The 8,447-nt window shown below is 41.3% G+C and overlaps 1 long non-coding RNA gene across 1 annotated transcript; it reads left to right on the forward strand.

The window, feature by feature from the left end:
• Positions 1-2,166: 2,166 nt before the first annotated feature.
• LOC311430401 lies at positions 2,167-7,563 on the forward strand. Its single transcript, XR_014688767.1, has 3 exons — positions 2,167-2,293; positions 3,992-4,177; positions 6,371-7,563. It is a non-coding gene; the product is annotated as an uncharacterized lncRNA (long non-coding RNA).
• Positions 7,564-8,447: the final 884 nt, after the last annotated feature.

Raw genomic sequence — 8,447 nt, forward strand, 5'->3', positions numbered from 1 at the left:
CTGAGTCATTGGTTGTATAGCTCTTTGTACATTCTTGAGGTACAGGGTTGAGACAGCATGTCATTACTTCCACAGGTAACAGAAGACATAGTCATCATTGGTACAGTTCACTTCTGGTTCCTTGGTCTGTGGGGAGAAATATGCCCTTTTGTTTGCTTATAAGAATTTAGTGGAGAAGTCTTGCAATTTTCCTTTTATATATCTATTTATTTATGTATTTATATTAATGACTGGAATCAACAGAATAATCACCCCCAGAAATACTCTTCATCCATTTTCTCATCCACGAGTAATACAGAACTGTATGCCCAAAAGATTATTTCTTAAAATAATAGACACAATATTCTCAGTATCTTAAAACACTATTGTGCTTTAAGGACTCATTGGCATTTCGGAATTCAGTGTGGGTGTTGATCCTAGGCTATTTCATGACTTGCCATTGTAATCAAGATTTTATTTTCCTTGGCCAATTATTTTTGTTACTTGGCTAAGAAATGGACAGTAATTTACCCCAGATTGTAGAGGAAGCTTGTGGGCAGGGCTGGAAAGAGAACCCAGATCTCATGGATCCAGAATACTCTTTTATTGAGAATATTTTATTAAAGATATTAACATATGTCTTCTTTTATTAAGACATCCTAATATCAATATTTTCAGATATTTCTAAAAATATCTTCACATATTAAGAAGATTAAAAAAGATCTATGGCAGGTCAGAGGAACATGTGAATGAGGCACCACTGCTTGGTATATTTTAGTTTTGGCAAGACCTTCAACAAGACAGTAACACTGCAGAAATGAAGGGACGAAGGGACTGTTGCAGTGAAAGGTAAATAGATTCAGGGTATTTCTGATGCTGTACCTGAGACAGTGATGCTTGTATCAGAGAATCAGCCATCTTTAGTTGCCTTACCATTATTGCTTGATCCTGGGACCAGTATTTCAGTGGTCCCTCTTGGCAGAACTGGTTCTAGGACAAAAACACCTTTCTTATTTTAATAGTAAAGACAACAGTACTCAGGGTGTTTGTAAGTTGAAAAGCTCCTTTACCAGCATTTAACATGATAGGGAGGGATTATTTCTGTGGATGTTTGTATGGAAATGAGGTGTTTTGTGTGTCTACCTGTCCTGTCCCCCCTTACAAATGACAAGCTGCCCCTGACAGCGTGACAAGGGTCTCTAAGATACTATCGGTGCTACTGTTTTTGTGGCACTAAGTGTTAAGCAGAAAAGGAAAGTCCAAAAAGTTGTATCATTAGCCTTGTTATTCTGGTGGTGTGGTGGTTCTGACCCACTACATGCCTTCACATCCTTGCTGGGGCACTCAAGACAGCCCCTGCCTGAGACAAACTGCTCTGGAGCTGCTTCTAGCTTCTTGCCCAGTGCCTTGCGAGGTGCTGAAGTTCTCCAACTCACCTCTGTACCCCATTCTTGAAAATCCAGGCAGGAATGTTTACTTTCATTTGGGCTAGGGCTAGCCTGAATGTCTGTCCTTGTGCTGGGAACCCATCACGCACGCAAACCGAAAGCCCCTGAAGTGGCTAGCTTCTATTTCTAGCTGTGATGATCTGCCAAAGGCTTGGCGCTGGTTTGTTTATGTTTAATGTATTAAATCTGTCTCTGTGAATTTCTCTCTGACAGGCAGGCATGCCATGTTTGGGTGGTGTGTGTTTGAGCGGGCTCTGTTTCCAGACAAGCATTCCCCTCCTCCAGTATCCCCCCCAGTCCCACCACCCACTTAGCACATTTCCTTGTGGTTGGGAAAAGCAGCAAACTTCCACCGACAGCAAAGAGGACGGGGCTGGGAGGAACGGCAACGTCATCTGCCCCAAATGCTTGTAAGGGCAGAGAGGAGATGACAGAGTCCTGAGACAGGCCCCAGGGAACCCAGACTTCAGTCTGCTGCCTCGTTCCTTATTTATGCAGCTGCTCTTGGCCTGGGGCTGGGGCTGGGGCTGCTGCCTTGGTGTGTCCCACCTCTAGGTGGTGTGCAACCTCTAGGACTGATACATGCTACAAGTCGTGTGTGTGGTTCTATATGATTTTTGTGCCTGTATCAAATCTTACAATGCAATCCTTTATCAGGTATGGTGAGAAAAATGGGTGAGTAGTGTCCTGCACTCCAAGATACAGCCCTGTCTCCTTCCCCAGGCTGTCTGTCCCCTCCACAATAGATATGGCACCGCCAGCTCCCACCTGCTCCAGGCCCTCTTTGGCCTCAGGGTAAAGCCTTGTTGGCCTTTCCCAACAAAATCAAAGCCTGCTGATACCTAATGGAATTCAGACTCGTACAGGTAAGCTGTCTTGGTCTGGTCATCCCAACCTGGTGGCCTCTCCCAAGCCATTTCTCTCCTCTGTGACTGCTGGGCACTTGCTCTGGTGGGAGGAGGGGGGGGGCGGGGACAGGGTTCACATTGCTGCAGGAGCAGCTGGAGGGCAGCGCTGCAGAAAAAATCCTGCCTGGGGCCTGGAGGCCTTTCAGGGAGCTCACGACTCCGCATACTCCAAGAAGAAAGAACAGCAGCCACCAAGAATGGCAGGATGGGCACAAAAGGTTCAGCAGCAAGCCAGCAGGAGCATTTTTCTCAGGAGCAGCTTAAAGTCAGTGTTGTGTCTCAGTGCTGAATGTTGCACAGAGGACACAGGAACATGACCAAAGCAATCCTGGGAGCTTGTTTTCAGGTAGGAAAGAAGGAGCTAAAGACAGGCTCTCAGCTCTTACTCCGGCCTTGCAGGTCTCATTGTTCGTTGGCTCCTTGTAACACTCCCGTTGACATTCTGTGCTTCCTTTCTGGAAGCACAAACCCACTGTGGTTTATTTTCTTATGGTCTTACTATCTGATAATCTCCCCAGCTAGGAACAGGCCTGAGGTATAACAGCAGGCTTTTGTGTAGCAGCCCAGTGTCTGCAATAGTTGCTGGATGACAGCAACAGATTGTCATTGATAGTGCAGAACGGGGCAGAGAGATCAGATAAGAGAGAGAGCTTCAAGGGCTGAAGAAGATGGTGAACTTGATATCTGAGCCTTTGGATGCCTGCGTATCATCTGTTATCACCAAGCCCGAGGCTTGGGGAGGCCAGGCAATGATAAGGGGTTCCTCAGCTGAGAAAGGTGCTCTTGACAGACAGGCATCTTCTCCTGTGGAGGGGCAAGGACAGGCATGTAACCACATGTCTCTCCCTTCTGGGGCTCGTACAGGACCTGGCACAAACAGGACCATAGTGCTAGTAAGGTATTTCGGGGATATTCTGGAAGAGACTGTTCTGACTGCAGTCCTTACTGGAGTTAGCTGTTCATCTCAGATGAATGCTCAGGTCTAGAAACAGACAAGGGTATTTCTAAGAGCTAGTGAGTATTTTCTATTTATTAGATGATCCAGCAGGTTTACTAGTGAACTGACCATCGAGCAAGACATGTGCCTACCTCAAAGAGCTGAAGTGACAGACAAACATTTAGCCAAGTAATATGGAAGAAACTTCATTCTACAAATGTGTACAAATGTTTGGTAAATAACATATGCAGAGCAAAGACTCTCAGGCAATGTCTGCTTTAGGAAAATGTATGGTATTAGATAATGTCCTCAGTAATCTTAGTCTTAGTCAGCCAGCAGAGTTGTCAATTCTTATGTACTGAAGAGGTTACTCATGCAGTGTATCTTGCTGATGATCATGCAGTACCATTTTCCAGTACAGGTGTGGCTGTATGTAGAAGACCGTATAAATAGAAATCCCAATTAATACTACTCTTTGGGAGCCAGGAAGTATTGCCTATAGATCCCACTAGTAGAACAAAGGGTGAATAAAATCTTAGTTACAAGACCAGGAAGGACAGAAGTGTTTTTGCTGGTAGAAGTCTCTATTGAAAAGTCCTGCTATGGAAAAACTTCTATGCAACCTCTGGGACTGATACATGATAGAAGTCATTTGTGGGATTTTATGTAATTTTGGAGCATGTACTGAGTCTTAAAAGGCCATCCTTTATCATGTACAGAGAGAAAAATGGGTGAACAGTGTCAGCACATCAGACCCCAGCCAACATTGACCAAGCCAGACAAGGAAGGAGGGTGAACCCAAGAATGTCACCCCAAGCCTCATGCCTGCAATACTGGTGCTCTTCTTGTGTATCTGACCCGAGTTTTCTCTTGGTATCTGGCTAAGAGGACCACAAGCCAAAGTGGTAAGAGCTCTGAGGGAAGTTTCTTACGACACAGAGCACTGCCAAAGCTGCAGATTGATGTGAGATGGTTTTGGATTAAGACTTTTATATACTGAAGATATCATTAAAAAGTCAGCATGGTACCTTTTAATACCTCGTTTTGTATTAAATAAAGTTGCAGTAGTGGAGCAGCAGAAATCAATGTGAGACACTAAGGAAAGGAAAGGTTGTTTTATTTTAAGCCACACTGGTTTCACTTATCCAGACTAGAACTCTCATAACTACATATTCAGAAACACCAAGATGCATTTATTCATACAATTTGGTTTATTTTAAATGACACAGAAGATGCAGGACAAGGGCTTTGGAGTCTTCATTTATGTCTCCCACATTTGTCTTAGTTTGGCCACCATATGTTCATTTTAGATGCATCTCCTGCATCCTTGAAGGGTTGGCAGTAGTTGTCGTCTTTCATCTCTTTATCTTTCCCCACCTCTGAGTACCATAAGGTCTCACTGTTTTTTGCCTCCTTATCTAGGTATCTCATGGCTCTGTCATGTCCTTTTTCTTAACACCATCATCTCTGATGGTTTGATTTTGGCCCTTTTTAAGTCTTAAGTATGCTTTCTCCCTTGTTTTAGTACATGTCATGTTTTAGACCTTTTTTTTTTTTTTTTTTTTTTTTTTTTTTTTTTTTTTTTTTCCGATCTTGGTATCTAGAGGTTCTGTATGTCAAATGCTGGGAAATTCATGATCTGATATTCTAGGTGCCATCAATATGTGCTGTTCTTGTAGACCTTCTGTCTTCCTAGCACTTCCACACCCAGAGCTCTCCTTCCATTTATGCCAATCTTATTGTTTTTATTACAATTTAAAGGAAATTATGATCACCAGTGATAAAGACGTTATCCCTGGTAAAGTAGTGAATTCTGGATCCAGTGCCATTGGAGGAAAAAGAAAAAAATAATTGAAAACCGATAAAAATTGATCTGTCATTCCTTCCCCTTTTAAAATTATTTCCTGCTTTATGAGAAGATGTTTCTTGATAAAAATGAACAGTTGTCAAATTTCATACAAATCATAAACACGTCTCCAAAACAGTACGTTAAATTCATTACTATGGAAGATCATCAAGTCAAATGACTTGGCTAATGTGTGATGTTAGGAACATTAATATAATTTGTAGTTATGCACTGGAAGATAAGAATAACTGGATTTAGTGCTTCAAGGAATAAGGAAGCCTTTCTTCTCACCACAAACAGTATTTCACAATTAGCTGGGTATCATGGATTTCCCCCCATTCCTTTCATCTTCCTTTGAAGCCTATCAGACATTGACAACAAACAGAGGTGAAGATCAGGTCTTGGTGTGCCACAGAAAATGTTATTTGCTTACTAAAGACAAAATCTATACTATAGATACTGAACCTGAGACAGAACAAAGAGACATATATTGCATGACAATTGTGCTTGTAAATATTTTAGTGGCTTCCTGCGTTCAAGAGAGCACAGAAATGTTTAAGTCTAATCTTGGTCTCACAAGGACATGCAGATTTTGGATCTAAGATGATGTCTAAGATCATTGATTAAAAAAGAGACAATATTGTTCTTTATTATTTACCAGATGGATGAGCAGAGTGAAACCACAGCTACTTTCTTATCACACTGTACGTCTGGACAGGAAATAAGGCGGGTAAATCTCCTGTGATCCCCAGGAATGAATCATGTCAGGGCATTTATGTGCTCATGTGGTGAAGCAAAAGGGTTGCAGGTGGAAAAGGAGAAGAGATTGCTGCAAACCAGAAGCACGCTCTGTTTTTACAGTCAGAGTTCAAACTTTTTGTTTGCTCAGTTTTTTATAGGATACTGGAAGTACAAGCAATTTTAGTTACTTGTATGGATTATTTAATCCCTGCACAGGAGCCTCTGCCAAATTTCTCAACATCCAAATAATATTAACAATATCCTTCTTTCCCAGACAGCAAAAGAAATAGGCTGATTAGTGCATATGGACATATGTGGGTGGGTAGGTGGGTGGGGGTAGTGTGGGGTGAAGCCAAAGGAAGCAACAGAATTATATCTTAGTCCTGAATGTTTTATATGTTTTGCTTGCTTTATCCAGTGAATTAAATAACCTTGGTTTGGCTTCTGTGAAATTCTGGTCTTCTCTGCTCATGAACTTCCTGTTACCAGAAATCTTTTCTCATTGTTTCAGAACACAGCTGTTCTGGGAAGCCCTGGCCAAACACAGCGAGTCAGTCTTAGAGGTAACTAAATGAAATCCCATGGAGAGTGCTGAGTATTGGAGTCAAAGGCTTGAGCCAGGCTAATTTTTTTGCAGCAAGCAGAATTGGAGAGTAATGACTTCCCATTGAGCTGTACTGCTGACCCCAAATGCTCCTGTATTTATACTGGGTTTCATTTTGAAGTCTGATGGATTACAAGGAGTAATTTCAAAGATCACAGCTCCATAGACCATGGCTATGAAGTTGTATCTGGACACTATTCTTTGAATCACAATAGATTAAAGATTTGTCCCCAAAAAAAGAATACAGCAGCTAGAAAAAGAAAAGAAAAGAAAAGAAAAGAAAAGAAAAGAAAAGAAAAGAAAAGAAAAGAAAAGAAAAGAAAAGAAAAGAAAAGAAAAGAAAAGAAAAGAAAAGAAAAGAAAACAATCTACCAACCAACCAACCAGTCATCCAGACAAATCCCACAGCTGACAAATTGGAAACCTCTCTTTACGGTAGTGCAAATTCTGTAGGACACTGCAGGTGAAAGAATATTTATCATCTCACCCTCTGGATTTGCTTGAAGGGGAAGGAACTGGGCCTTTTCATGCTGCTTAATTTCAGTCCTGCTCCTTTGGTACTGGAATACTGAGCAACCAGTCATCCCAGACTTAAGTGACATCCATCAGGTTGAATGTGCAGGTGTGCTCCATGTACATGGGCAGGAGAAGATCACTGAAAGGCATCATGTACGATTTAAAGAAGAGTTTCTAAAATGTACCCCAGCCCAAAACTTTGGAGGAAGCATCTAAGAAAATAGCTATGAGCTGGCATGGGAACTTTCCACTTCCATATGAGACAGATGCTACCTGTAAGCTTCAGATGGTAGTTTCTAAGGTGGTCCTATGATTACATATGACATATATTTGCTTCATTAGAAGAAATTTTAGTCATAACTAATAGGTGTTTTCCCACTAGAAACTTTTCTTTTTGCACAAAGCTGTAATGCTGATGACAAGATTCTTCACAGGGGAAAGGTAGAAACAGATTTCAAATATATGGGCTTAAATATTTTTGGAAAAAAAAAATAAAACACACTTAATTCTTATAAAATTACTCATTTCTCCCCACCCCTCCACTGAAATGGAAATAAATCACTTCAGTTACTTTGAAACAAAAATTGTTTGATTGCTGTGAAACTAGGTTTCTCATACTTATGTGTACCTTATTTCTTTTAATCTCTGGGGCTTTTTAAATCTAGTTTTGAAATGCTTAAATGTATGTTTTTCCCAGATTGGAAAAAATGACTTTTGAACTAGATTTAGGGTTAATATCGGGTAGCTGAGTGAGTTTGCTGCCAGAGCTAGCACACGTCCAGATATGTATATCAAGTTCTCTAAATGTCTGAAATGTGTTCCATTTATTTTTATTTCATAGTCTTTTGACTAGCCCCTGTGTTTAAAAAAAATATCTCCCTTTCTAAAGCTTAGTGTCTGTGTGCTAGTTTTCAGCACGATTTATTTTATGAGGTTGTTGACTTTAATTATATCGTGAATACTCGGACACTGTTACTTAGTGGCTCATTTATACTTGCTTCTTGGATCTGTTCCTAGGTATTACTTAGGACTAAATGAAAAAGTAAAAATAAAGTCTTGTTTTCTCATGTGCTGTAGAACTAGTTGTTCCAAAAAGCACTTGTTTATCATGTTGAGAAATCGCTAAGCCATAGCCCATGTGGTGGTTGACTAACTTAAATCCTGAAACATCAGAGCAAGCTTGGGAAGGGCTCTCCAGGTCAGTGAGTTCAGTCACTTGATACTCTGGGCAACCTGGATTTGGAAATCTCTGCCATGGAGCTGATGGAGTTTATTCCCTTGCTGTGGTCAGTGCTCAGTGAGTGAATCTGCCAAAGCCTTCCTAGAGGTATAAAAGCTGGACACTCAGTGTGCTGGGCACTTGTGGGGGGTGATTTTCAGTCACCCCCAAAATGACATCTTTTTGCCATCACCTGTGGGAGTCACTGAGCCTCTCATTGTTGACCACAAGGCTTTTACAGCAGGAAAA

Source organism: Aythya ferina (genome assembly GCF_964211825.1).
Source record: "Aythya ferina genome assembly, chromosome: 1".
In the NCBI taxonomy this organism is placed as follows: domain Eukaryota; kingdom Metazoa; phylum Chordata; class Aves; order Anseriformes; family Anatidae; genus Aythya; species Aythya ferina.